This window comes from Panthera pardus, unplaced genomic scaffold (assembly GCF_024362965.1).
Source record: "Panthera pardus isolate Hobbes unplaced genomic scaffold, ASM2436296v1 HiC_scaffold_12, whole genome shotgun sequence".
Taxonomy (NCBI): domain Eukaryota; kingdom Metazoa; phylum Chordata; class Mammalia; order Carnivora; family Felidae; genus Panthera; species Panthera pardus.
The window spans coordinates 70,945,933-70,960,168 of record NW_026526677.1 but is presented as its reverse complement, the minus strand read 5'-3'; the positions used below and the strand labels follow the sequence as shown (position 1 = coordinate 70,960,168).

The following is a 14,236-nucleotide window of genomic DNA, read 5'->3' as shown; positions in this document are numbered from 1 at the left end:
ATGACTCTAAAAGGCATATACCTAAATATTTTACAGGTGTATTTGATTATGGAATATAAATATAGAACATGGAAAAACATGGAAATATCTATAACTCATTTTATTAGGCTTTTATAACTTTGGAACACAAATCAGACAAGGTGGGAAGTAGTTATATAGGCTATTCTCATAAACATAGATTTTAAAATCCCAAATAAACTATACATCAAATTGTGAAAATTGATACACTAGTAATACACCATGATAAATATAGTTTATCGTATTTTTGTTCAATATTAGAAAATCCATTACCATAGTTTACTAGATTAACATATTAAGAGAAAAAATATAACCTATATAACAAGTATGATAAAAACACTTGATGAGTCAATGCCAATTCCTGATCAAAATAAAACAAAGTAGAGACTAGAAAGTTTCTTAAGATTAAAAATAAATCTGCTAGAAACGTATAGCAAACATGACATTGATAGAAAAACATTAGAATTCCCACTAAGTCAGGAATGAGAGATGTATGCCATTTATGCACAATTTCTAAAGTGACTATGAAATTTTTGCCTAAAACAGAACATTTCTGAGAATTAAAGTGTAAGCATTAATTATATTAACACAGTGGCTTTACCCGGGGCAACTACTTGCACCTGCACTGTTCTGGGAAAACCAGATCAGGCTCGCTCTAACTCACTACTATTTAACGTGATACTCGAAGTGTTAGATAAAATCTAAGTCAAGAAAGAGAAAGTAGATTTTAATAATTTAAAGAAACAAATCTATTAGCAGATTCATTAACCTGTAAGATCTGAAACAAGGAATAAAATCTTAAATGTAATGTGGAAAGACAAAAAAGAAAAAAGTAGTGATGAGTTTGTGACTTTGGGCATGTGATTTCATGTCACAGGTTGTTCATGAGCACTGTAAAATCTGCTAAACTAGTAGAGAAAGTTGAAGACATAAACATAGTAATTTTTTAATTGTGAAAAGAAAAAGAACAGTGAAGTGTGCCTGACAAAGAGGAAGTAAGAGGGAAAGGTGTGGGTGAGATCCACATCTTGAAACACTTCCCAAGGAGGTTTCCAAAGAAAAATTTGAAGGCTCAATAGGACTGACCCAATGCATACAAGAGAATAAAACTTTTAGGCACAAGGAACAGCACATCTACTGACACAAGAAAGTACCTGGTGTGTTCAAGAAGGTCCACCATTAGCTTAATTTGTCTAGGCCTTCTTGGGAGAATTAAATGAGAAAATGTACATGAAGTGAAGTGCACAGTGTTTGGCACAGAGTATGTTCCTGCAATGCTAGTTGCTGCAGTAGCAGTAGCCATATAGTGATAGTAGTGTTAGATGTTTAGACTTAATAAAATATCATATAAAGTATGAAACACATATGATCCTACACTAGTGCAAAATTGGTTATTGCTACTTTTATTCCTGAGCACATATGCATCTTTCTCTAATAGTTGGAACACAAATAAATTCAACCAATCAGAATTCATAAGGATCGTAATCATCCATGGTTCTCTCTCTCTCTCTCTCTCTCTCTCTCTCTCTCTCCCTTTCTCTCCCTCTCTCTCACATATGCACAAGCTCACAACCATTTACTGTAGCAAATATCAGAACTAAATGTAAGAAAGAAGTTGATATAAACATTTACAACCAAATTAGATTAAATGAAAAGGTGAATTAATAAATCACCTCTGGTTAGTAACTAATTAAATAACACCCAATAAGAACAAAAAAGAATGGGAGGGAATGTAGCAAAGACTCGGCATTTGAACTGGGATACTTAAAACTGGGAAGGGAAAAAAAGGAAGGACTTTAGAATACAAACTACATTGTGTATGACTTTGGTAAAGAGTCTTCTTCAGTTCTGGAGCTTTCTCCACGCAGATAATCCCCCTTCCCTAGACCTTCCTGCTTCTTCTGTAAGCCAGAACAGTTGTTTTAGTTCAATGTTTCTAAGATTTTCAGTTATGCAAGGGCTTATATGCCATTAAGAGAGTATATGTATCCATTTTAATTTCTCTCTTTTTTTATTGTGGCAATAGCATTTATCATGAGATCTACCCTTTCAAAAAATTTTTAAGTGTATAATACAGTATTGTTAACTATAGGCACAATGTTGAACTTGACCAGGAAAAAGCTCTCTAGAACTTTTTCTTCTTGTGTTACTAAAACTTTATACCCAATGAATAGCAACTCTTTACTTTTCCCAACCCATTCCCCTGGTAACCACCAATCTACCCTCTGAGTTTGACTATTTGAGATACGTCATATAAGTGGAATCTTACAGTATTTGTCCTTTTGTGACTAGGTTATTTCAATAGCATGAAGTCCTCAAGGTTCACCAGGTTTGTTATAAAAAACAGCACTTCCTTCCTTTTTATGCTGAATAACATTCCATTGTATTTATATATAACATTTTCTTATCCATTCATCTGTTGATGGACATTTAGGTTGTTTCCAAATCTTGGTTATTGTAAATAACTAAAAAGGAATTAAATATTTAAATCCATGTTACCCAATACCCTTCTAGAGGCTTGCTTTCTCCTTCCTTCTTTCCTTCCTTCCTTTTATTTTTTTTAAATAAACTTTATTTATTTTTGAGAGAGAGAGAGAGAGAGGGAGCAGGGGAGGGGAAGAGAGAGGGAGAGAGACAGAGAATCCCAAGCAGGCTCCACTCTGACTGACGGGGCTCAGAATCACCAATCATTAGATCATGACCCCAGCCTAAGGAAGAGTCCTGTGCTTCTGGGACTGAGCCACCTAGGCGCCCCTCTCCTTCCTTCCTTTTAAGAGAAGGCTGTACCTTTATTGGCAAGCAGTCTATAAAGCTACTGCACTGGGTGGCTCAGACATTGGGCCAACCATGCTTTTAAGCCTCAGGTAGTATTCAATCATCTCAGGCTTGTCTTCCACCTGGTTGAAGGCCGGGCTGTTGCAGAAGCCCACTACCTGGGGCTGGAAGTCCAGATAGGCCCGCAGGTGCATTTTCCCACCTGGCCGCCTCCCAGGGCGGTGCCTCGCTGCGCGCTCTGCGCAGGCGCTGTAGCAGGGCGTCTGCGACCCCCTCCGGCTCTAGCGGGTCCCAGAGCGCCAAGGCAGCCTCAGCCGGGGTAGGCGGTGTCGAGCTCCACTCCAAGGTAGGTGAACTTGCCCAAGTTCCACTTCTTCCCCGGCTCCACTTCCGTCATCTTGTCTGTTCTTCGGGAAACTTGTTTCCACCGCATTTGTTTCACATATAAATGTTTAAAAGAATTCATTCCCGGTTGCCCGGCGGCTGTGATCCCTTACCCTTGTGCACACAGCTCCTGACCTGTTTCCCCAGGGCCAGTTCAAAACGGAACCTGTTCACAGCCATTTTCACAGCAGGCAAGCAGTGCACGGGAGGGAGGGGAAGAAGGTCTGAAGAGGGCGGCAGTCCTGCCCGGGTTCCAGCCGGAGGGCGGCCCCGGGAGGGGACTGGACGCACTCCAGAGGGTATAGGGGACGCCTCAGGTGTCGAACCCACAATAACCGGCACCGGGAGAGGCTGCGGAGGACCCGGGAGGGGGGCTGGTGGAAAGTTTCACAATTCTGCCTTTGTGGGGACGTCTAGAGGGCACCAAGAGCCTCGCTCATCTTGGCAGAAAAATTGACCCTAGTGTTGGGAAGTCGCAGAAATGCCAGGGACACTGAGAGCAGGAGGGGATGAGCAGCTGGTAAGAATGAGATGCATGGGTTCCGAACACCTTCATTCATTCCCCTAAACACTGTGAGGCCTCAAGTCGCTTTGGGTTTAAACACGAACGTGTCTGGTTTAATTTAGAGACAAATCATGAACATTTTAAGTTATAAGCAACTTGATTATTTAAACTCCAAATATACTCTTTACACAAATCATGAAGGCAGGTTGTCTTTGTCATATGTAGTGTCATTTCAACCTACGTTTAAATTACATTTAATATATAAAGTAAATATCAAATAATCTTGTCTTATTTTGTCATCCAAATATGGATTTTTCTTCCAAAAATATAAATTTTAACAAGTTTTTTGATCAATGGAAAAGAGTTGAAATATCTCTTTATATGTAATTCATTCAAATAACAAATACTTAATAGGTGCATGGTATGTGCCAGGGCACTTTTCTAGATTCTGGCAGGTCCAGCAATGAACAAAACAAAAATTATGTTTACATGGGCCTTCCTTTTTATTATGAATAGGAATGTATGTGGGGGAGGGCGGGGGGAAGAGACCAAAAATAAATTTAAAGCAAAGTCTAGTATATATTAGAAAATAATAAGTAATGTGGAGAAAAATAAATTGGGTAAAGGAGAAACATTCAAGAAAGAGGAGTAATTTTAAGTAAGTTCATCAGCAAAGATTTAACTTCTAGGTAATATCTGAGCAAACACTTGAAGAAGGTACAGAAGCAAATCATGAGCATACCTAGGGAAAGAATGTGCCAGACAGAGGAAATGATAAATACAAAGACCCAGAGAAAAGAATAAGTCTGAAAATGTTAGGAGCTGCACCAAGTCTAATGTGGCTGAGGGACTGATCCTGCAGTAGCTGATGATGCCATTAAGCCCAGAGTCCACTCATATAGCGGCTTCCACGCCATTAAAAGGAGTTTGGCTTCTACTTTTAGGGCTTTTAGCAAAATAATAACTTTATATAATTTATTTTAAGAGGACCATTCTGGAATCCCTGGAATAAATGTTTAGAAAGCAATTAGTAAGCAGCGAGGTTGTTAAGAATCAATTGAAATTAACAGACAAGAAACTGAAAGTGAATTATAAACCATGGTGGTAGCAGTGGAAGTCACAAGAAAGGGGTGATACTTTGTATGTCTGTGTAGGATGGATGCCTCAAGATTTGTTGATGGACTAGATGTGAGCTGCTAAAGAAAGAAGAGTTGAGAATGACTTCAAGGTTTTTTGACCAGGATTGAGCTCCCTCTGAGTTGGGAAAGGCTGCAGTTGGAACAGATTTTGGAAGGAGAATCAGGACATGTTGAAGTTGAGATGTGTCTTAGGGAAGATGTGGATATTAGGGTTTAGAGCTCAGGGAAGAAGTCAGGGCTGGAGCTGTAAAACATGTATCAATTACTGAAGACAATTCAAGAGCAAATCCTATTACAGTTGACCTTTGAACAACATAGGTTTGGGAGCTGAGAAATGACACATTCCCTTTCTTCAAAGGTGCCCACATGTCTCACATGGGCAGTTGACTGTATGAGATATACTTACACAGGAGAGGTGGTAGTCAATCAACTCTAATAGCTTGTCCCTTGCATTAGCCTAGCGAGACTATTCTATTAACAGCATTTTAACCAATTATCTTTGGAATATACAACATTACATTTCTAAGTAACTCTGACAACTGTTTACCTATATAATCCTAATTGTTTGATAACCAGAGCAATTAGTTAAACCTGTAAATCATTAAAAATAGAAGGGACCATCAAGATCACCTACTAAAGTTGATTATTAACACATTTCTGGATGTGCATGTATCTAGGAACTAACACTGTGAAGGGAACACATAGAGTCAGAAAATAAACACAGCTATAAGGCATTCATTTTTTATTAAAACAATCACACGTGCATTATGGGATAGAATGCAAATAAACCCATGTGAATTTTATTTTATTTTATTTTATTTTATTTTAATTTTTTTAACTTGTATTTATTTTTGAGAGAGACAGAGACAGAGTGTGAGTTGGGGAGGGGCAGAGAGAGAGGGTGAAACAGAATCCAAAGCAGGCTCCAGGCTCCAAGCTGTCAGCATAGAGCCTGATGCGGGGCTCATACTCAGGAACCATGAGATCATGACCTGAGCTGAAGTCAGACGCTTAACCAACGGAGCCACCCAGGCACCCCAAACCCATATGAATTTTAAAGACAAAACAGAAGATGTGAAGTAATCTCATGTGTTCCCATTCCTCTGCTGTGACGAAGACTTTGAGAAACATTGTTTCCCATTCTCTCATTGTCCTTGATATTAGAGTCCACAAACCCAAAATGTCATTTAAAGTTTGCATACCCCTTATATGAACAACCCACAGCTGACATCATCCTTCTGGGGAAAAACTGAGAGTTTTACCCCTAAGATCAGGAACAAGACAAGGATGTCCACTCTCACCACTTTTATTCAACGTATTCAAAGTCCTAGCCACAGCAGATAACAAAAAGAAATAAAAGGCATCCAAATCAGTAAGGAACAAGTAAAACTTTCACTGTTTGCAGATGACATGATACTATATATAGAAAACCTGACAGACACCACCAAAAAAAAAAAAAAAAAAAAAGACTTCTAGAACTGATAAACAAATTCAGTAAAGTCTTAAGATACAATATCAATGTACAGAAATCTGTTGCATTTCTATACACCGCTAATGAAGCACAAAGAGAAATTAAGAAAACAATCCCATTTACACTGGCACCCAAAATAATAAGATACCTAGTAATAAACCTAACCAAAGAGGTGAAAGACCTGTACACTGAAAACTATAAAACACTGATGAAAGAAATTGAGGACCACAATTACTCAGCAATCAAAATGAACGAAATCTTTCTATTTACAACAACGTGGATGGAACTAGAGTGCATTATGCTAAGTGAAATAAGTCAGAGAAAGACAAATATCGTATGATTTCACTCATATGTGGAATTTAATATACAAAACAGATGAACATAAGGGAAGGGAAGCAAAAGTAATTTTAAAATAGATAGGGAGACAAACCATGATAGGCTCTTAAATACAGAGAATAAACTGAGGGTTGCTGGAGGGGTGTTGGATGGGGTGGATGGGCTACATGGGTGATAGGCATTAAGAAGGACACTTGTTGGGATGAGCACTGGGTGTTATATGTAAGTGATGAATCACTGAATTCTATTCCTGAAATTATTACAACACTATATGTTAACTACCTTGGACTCAAATTTTTAAAAATTAATTTTAAAAAAGGAAAAAAGTTGAGGACCACAAAGAAATGCAGATATTCTACGTCCATGAGTTGGAAGAACAAATATTGTTAAAATGTCTATACTCCCCAAAGCAATCTACACATTTAATGCAATCTCAAAGTACCAACAGCATTTTTCATAGAACTAGAACAAGCAATTCTAAAATTTGTATGGAACCACAGAAATCCCTGAATAGCCAAAGCCATCTTGAAAAACCAAAGCAAAACTAGAAGCATCACAGTTTTGTACTTCAAGTTACATATTACAAAGCTGTAGTGATCAAAACAGTATGGTACTGGCACTAAAATAGTCACATAGATCAATGGAACAGAATAGAAAACCTAGAAATAAACCTACAACTATATGGTCAATTAATCTTCGACAAAGCAGTAAGGAATATCCAATGGGAAAAAGACAGTCTCTTCAACAAATGGTGTTGGGAAAACTGGACCACTTTCTTACATCATACACAAAAATAAATTCAAAATGAATTAAAGACCTAAATGTGAGACCTGAAACCATAAGAATCCTAGAAGAGAACACAGTCAGTAACTTTTGTGACATCAGCCATAGTAACATTTTTCTGGATAGGTCCCCTGAGGAAAGGGAAAGGAAAGTAAACTATTGGGACTATATTGAATTAAAACGTTCTGTGAAGTGTAGGAAACAATCAATAAAACTAAAAGGCAACCTACTGAATAGTAAAATATATTTGCAAATGTTATAGCCAATAAGGGGTTAGTATTCAAAATATATAAAGAATTGATAAAATTCAACACCCAAAACACAAATAATACAATTTTAAAAAAATGGGCAGAAGACGTGAACATTTTTCCAGTGAAGACATACATATGGCCAATAGACATGTAAAACTTTCCATTAAGGAAATGCAAATCAGAACTATAATGAGATATCACTTTATACCTGTCAGAGTGGCTAAAACCAGTAACACAAGAAACAACACATGTTGGCAAGGATGTGGAGATAGAGGAACATTCATGCACCGTTGGGAATACAAACTGGTACAGCCACTGTGGAAGAGAGTGTGGAGTTTCCTTAAAAAGTTAGAAATAGAACCACAATCCAGCAGTCACACTACTGGGTATTTACCCAAAGAATACAAAAACACTAAATCGAAGGGATACGTACACCCCTACATTTATACTAGCATTATTTACAATAGCAATTACAAAAATATGGAAGCAGAAGAGGTGGTTACACACACACACACACACACACACACACACACACACACACACAGGAATATTATTCAGCCATAAAAAGAATGAAAAATTTCCATTTGCAATGACCTGGATGGAGCTAGAGAGTATAATGCTAAGCAAAATAAGTCCAAGAAAGACAAAACACCAAACGATTTCACTCCAGTGAGAATTTAAGATACAAAACAAATAAGCAAAGGGGAGAAAAAGTGCAACAATTCAAGAAAATAGACTCTTAAAGGTAGAGAACAAATTGATGGTTATGGGATGGGGGTATGGGTTAAATAGATGATGGGGATTAAGGGGTGCACTTGTTGTAATGAGTTCTGGGTGATGTATGGAATTTTGGAATCACTATATTGTACACCTGAAATTCATATAACACTGTATGTTAACTGACTGGAATTAAAATAATAACTTAAAAAAATAAAGTTTGCATGACCTTGGGCAAGAGTGTTCTATGTCTTATTTGACTCACGCCGATAATATCCACCATAAGGGGTGGTTATGAGGATCAAATGTAACAATTTATGTTAAACACTTAGCACAGTGCTTGGCAACATAGTGTCTAAATATGAGCTCTTCATTCTGGGCTCTTCTTCCACCAGAGATGAGATTGTAGAGAGCATGGCTCATTTATTCAGTACCACAATTAATTCATGAAAGAGTCAGGACTAGGAAAAGGAAAGATGGAGCATCTGCTGTGTGTCGTAACTGGACGTAGAACATATGTAATGTCACTTAATCTATACAGAAGCCCTTGTGAATTAGACTAGAGCCCATTTCCTAGCTCACATTCCAGTGGCTTTCTGCTACAGCATGCAGCTTCTCTGGTTTGGATCCTCTGCCTGCTCAACATGTAATTGCATTAGCTTCCATTGACAGAGAGGCTCACAGAGACATTCACATCTAATTTGCCCTCTTGCTGTAGCCTCTCTCCTGCTTATCATACTGACAGGTGGCTCGAAAATCATAAATGGATGGGGTTCAGGAGAGGCAGAGCAGAGCAGCTGGCAGGCCAAGGTTAGGAAGACACTCTGGTTCAAATGATTTGTGAGATTGGAATCAGATTTGAAAATCTTTCTCTCTCTCAGCTTCTTTCCTAGAGAGAATAATTTAGGAAGATCCCAAATGACTTCTCGCTTTTTTTTTTTAAATAACGAATATCATATGCTTATGCAGTTGCCAACTTGGAAAACACTAGCAGCAAAGGAGTGAGACATGCTATATAGCAGCAGTATTCTCCAGAGATGAGTCTGACACACTTCTGGCTCAGAAGCCTGGGGCAAGCGATTGTAGCCACTCCTAACATCATCCATCTGTGGACAATATGCTAAAAATCCGTTCTGCCAACAGATGGGCAAGGCTGCACGTGATAGTATCTATACACCCATGGAAAATGGTCCTCTTTCAAGATTATTCCATTATACCCTTTCTTGCCCTAGCAGGGACCATTTTGATTACTGTGTGTTAATTCCTTTTCATCAACACATGCCTCTGCTGCTCAGGAAGCACATGCAAAGCATCCAGAGAGACATTAAGAGTTAAGAAACATGCACAATCTGAATCAGGCAAACAACTGAATATAAATTCACCTTGCCATGCATCTGGCATTGACTGAAGTGACAAGTTGTGTTTGGACAGAGAATGGGCAGAGAGGAAGAAGAGCTAAGGAGAAAGCTTAGACATTTTTTCACTAACATTGTATTTTAGGGTTTTTATTAGATCAAGAGTTCCTGAATTCAGCCAAAATTCCTGGCAAATGAAAGAAATAGAGGGTTAGCCCAGGTGTTTCAGAGGACTTAGTATGACAAGTTTTCTATGAAGAGTAATGGAATTGGGCGCCTGGGTGGCTCAGTCAGTAGAGTGTGTGACTTCAGCTCAGGTCATGATCTCACAGCTCGTGAGATCTGTGCTGACAGCTCTGTGCTGACAGCTTGGAGCCTGGAGTGTGCTTCAGATTCTGTGTCTCCCTCTCTGCCCCTTCTCTGCTTTTGCTCTCTCTGTCTGTCTGTCTGTCTGTCTCTCTCTCTCTCTCTCTCTCAAAAATAAATAAACATTAAAAAATTAAAAAAAAAAACAATGGAATTAACGTCTTTCACTTCTGTTTACCAACAGTACCAGCTCTACTTACTGACGTCAGAATTCTCATCAGTAAGATCCTCCTTTGCAGGATGAATGGTAGCTAAAAAAATATAATATTTGTGATCAGTGCCATTCATGAGTTGTTAATTATTATTATTAACTTTAATAATAATATTTTATCCTAAATAGCATTTGCATTAGCTTTTTGACAGAAACACCATCAGACAGCTAATATTCTGGAAAGCTAAAACTTGAACTAAGTCTTCTAACTTCAAGTCCCAATGTAAGGGCTATCTTCATGACACCTGATTGCCTCCTCCTTTTAATTGAACTCTTCTACATCTCAGAAATTTGCAAAAGAAGTTGCCACTTCAGGTCACAAGTGTGCATGGCTAAGTGTGTCCATTTGCTAGAGAAGTACAGTTATACATTCAACCATTTTTCTCACCTTTCCCTTTGTGTCTGCATCTCCCCAGAATGGCATTAGCTGTAGCTGCTTTGGTTACATAGATTGGAGTATAAGAAATCACTGTGAAAGCAGAAGTACTCTTAGTCTGAATAAATACTAGATAAACAGTAAATTAAAAGGCAAAGTGTAACCTGGATGGATCTGTAAGGCCTGAGTTAAAATTTGAGTCCCATCACCAACTGGCTGTGCAGTCTTAGGCCAAGTCATTTTATTTCCCTGAGTCATAGTTTTATTTTCTGTAAAATGAGATGACAATAATTCTATCTCAAGGTTGTCCAAATGATAAAATAATGTAATAATATAAATTCCTTTGGAATTATAAAGAACTGTAAAATAATTCGCTGTTTACTGTTATACTAGGTGTTAAAATACTAAAATGTTTCTGCCAAATCTGTTGTCCACTCCATTGCTCAGTCAAAACAATTGCTTGTTTCTTCTCTTTCCTTCTTTCCTCTTTCATATCTTCATAACTATCATTTGATGTACATTTAAAATACAGAATCAGAACACTTCACAGCAATGTACTTGCACCTGGTTCAAGATACCATTATCACTTGCCTGGATTTCAGCAAAAGTCTTCTAATTGGTCTCTGCTTTCACGTTAAATCCCCTCCCCACACCCCAACGTATTTCAACACAATAGCGAGAGGGATTCCTTTAAAATAAAAGTTGGATCCTGACAGTCCTTTGCTTAAAACCTTCCAAGACCCTCTCATATTACTGAGAATAAAAGCCAAATCTTTACAATAGCCTTCAAGGTCTTTTCATTTCTTAAGGTATCTTGCTAATGAATCAGAACTTTTGTGTCAATACAATTCTTTGTCTCAGAAGACTACTTACAAGACAATGAAACCTTATTCACCTCCAATTTTAACCTCCCACAGGGCTTGGCTTGATCCTCTCTATCTGTTATTATTTCCTTTTTTGTTAATAAGACACAGCTTTGGATCAGGCTCTCAAAACTCTACCTGCCTTTCAACATGGGCAGCATCAGGTACCCACGTGGAATTTTCCAAAGCTCAGGAGAATCATGTTATAGGCAAGTCAAGGGAAGGAACAGAGTTGACCTCTGGTGTAAGCCCTCTGGTGTAAGCCCAAACAGATGATGCTACAGTGTCAGACCTCTATGCCTGTGCACACAGTGCTCCCTTTGCCCAGACTCATATTTCTCAGTTGTCACTTGTCAAAATCCCACCCAGTAGTAAAAACTGAACTTAAATGCCACTGCCTTCCTAGACCCTCACCTAATCTGTCCAGTCAAGAGTGGTTGTTCCTTCTTCTGCTCCACCAAAGTTTTTCCTTCTAGTTTAGCATGTGAATCATTTTCTGCATTCTAATCCAGTGAATATGTCTGCTAAGTACTGATTGATTGTCCCTTCCCTGATGACAGAATTAGTCACAGTGGCTCCTATAACATAATTCTCAAGGCAAGTAGGAAGAAAGTTCTTCAGAATTTCAGAGTAAACTAAAAGGGAATGGGAGAGGATAACACTTCCCTGCAGTGTAAAATGTCTTCTCAGAGAGATCTGTGCTTTCAACTTCCCCAGCTCCCTCCTCTGCCTCTCACTTCAGTATATTAACTGTATTAGAAAAGCTGTAGACTAGACCACTGATTTCTAGAAGCAGGCTAGGGAGAGTCATTCAGCAGAATCATTTGGGGGCAATTTTCAATACATGGATTCCTGGGCTACTTCTCTTTAAGTCCCCATAAATTCAGGTTAAGTAGATCTGGGCCAGGACCTAGGTATAAGATTTAGCATCGAATAATTAGCAAATTTTTGCAATAACTGACTTGGGGGCTAATTTTAATATTTTTTAAAGAGAAGGTGGGAAGTATAGATGATATGGGGGAAAGGGAAAAAGAAAAAAAACAAATGTGGAAAGGTCAGTATGAACCCAGCATGCCACCAGAGAGAAGGTGGCATCTAGCTAGAGGATGTGATTTTCCAATTTAAGCTCGTTTTGTTTTTGTCTTACCATTATATTCACTAATAACTCTCAAATAAAATTTTGGTTTAGGGTTTAGGTCACCCTCAGGGAATGAATATGTAGGCCAAGTATTATAGTATCCTTTCCTTCGGAAGTTCTATGTCTCAGTGTAAATTAATAAGTTGACATCATAATAACTATACATTGGTCAGTGTAGGCTTGTTTACTGCAAGTCTGCTCTAAGACACATCTGTTATCATTAGGTTGACAAAATCAAGTTTCAGAATCTGTAAACCTGTAGGCCTTGGAAGAAGGGACCAAGCAGAATTCGCCCCATTAAAAACCTATACATTAGTAGCTAGTGGAAACCTCTAAATATCCCACTATGTTTTACTCATTAATATATTACTAATACATGATAAATGAAAGATAGAGAAGAGCTGGAGACCTAGATACATACAGATCTTGACTCTGTGACTTATTTGCTTTGTAATATGGTCAATGGTAAATGCTGCTTAAATGCTCTACTCCTATGTCCTAGGCAGTGTCCTTGACATCTTACACACCTCATCCTATTTCATTATCTCACCTACCCTGCAAAAGACTTATTATGTGGCAGATACTACTAGATTCCTACATGTTAGTAATTCTCTCCTTTTCCTCAGAAAGGGAGCCCCAATTTGATTTTAGGTTCTCAATGCATTAAATGTATACAAAATGACTGGAGTTCTAGCAACTATCATGGATTCAGGATGACTTTAAGGATGCAAGCCACTTGTTAAGGATGCAGAATAGATATGGCCTGGGGTTCCTGGGAATACTAGAAAACACTGTATATTCCATGTATGGTCTCCCTCTGTGATTCTTGTATATAATAAATAAATAAACAAACAAACAAACAAACAAACTACCATAACTATATGCTGCTAGACATAATCCAAAGTACTACAGAACTAGATTCTTATTTTACATGGAGGAAACCAAGTACAGAGAGATTAGTAACCTACTTGAGATGACACAGCTAAGTACTGAGCAGAAATTCTTCACTGGCAATATGATTCTAAGGCCAATGTCCTTGAATCTCTGCTTTATGACATAAAAAAAAAAAAGATATTTTGCTTTTACATTTGGTATAGACCAGGCAAACTTATATCTGTTGATATTTTTATGTGCCATACATTATGCTAGGTATTGTCAACATATACTGTATTATCTCATTTATCCATTATGCTTTGGTTTTTTTTATATCTAAAAACTAGGTGATTTAAGTACATTCTCTCTTCTTTTAATCTCTATGAACTGAAACCAAAGACCTTTTCATATAGTCTAGCAGGAAACACTTGCTAATCTATAGCCAATGGTTGACTAAGATCTTTTCTGAAAGTCATGCAGAAAATAATCTCTTCATCTTTGATAAACATCATACATGAGATTTAAACAAGGCAAACTTGTTCTTGTCCTTTGTTTCCCTTTCAAAGCCACTCACATATTGGGGAAAACTTAAGACCTATTCAAAATAGGATAAAATAAAATAAAAGTAAGTAGCTCTCTGCCAGAGGAAAGAGATGAGAAAAGAGAAAGGCTTGT

At 37.9% G+C, this 14,236-nt stretch overlaps 1 pseudogene; it reads left to right on the top strand.

Annotated features, from left to right (window-relative positions):
- Positions 1 to 3,658: 3,658 nt before the first annotated feature.
- Positions 3,659 to 14,236, top strand: part of LOC109267046 (transmembrane protein 223-like) — a 47,060-nt pseudogene continuing 36,482 nt past the window's right edge.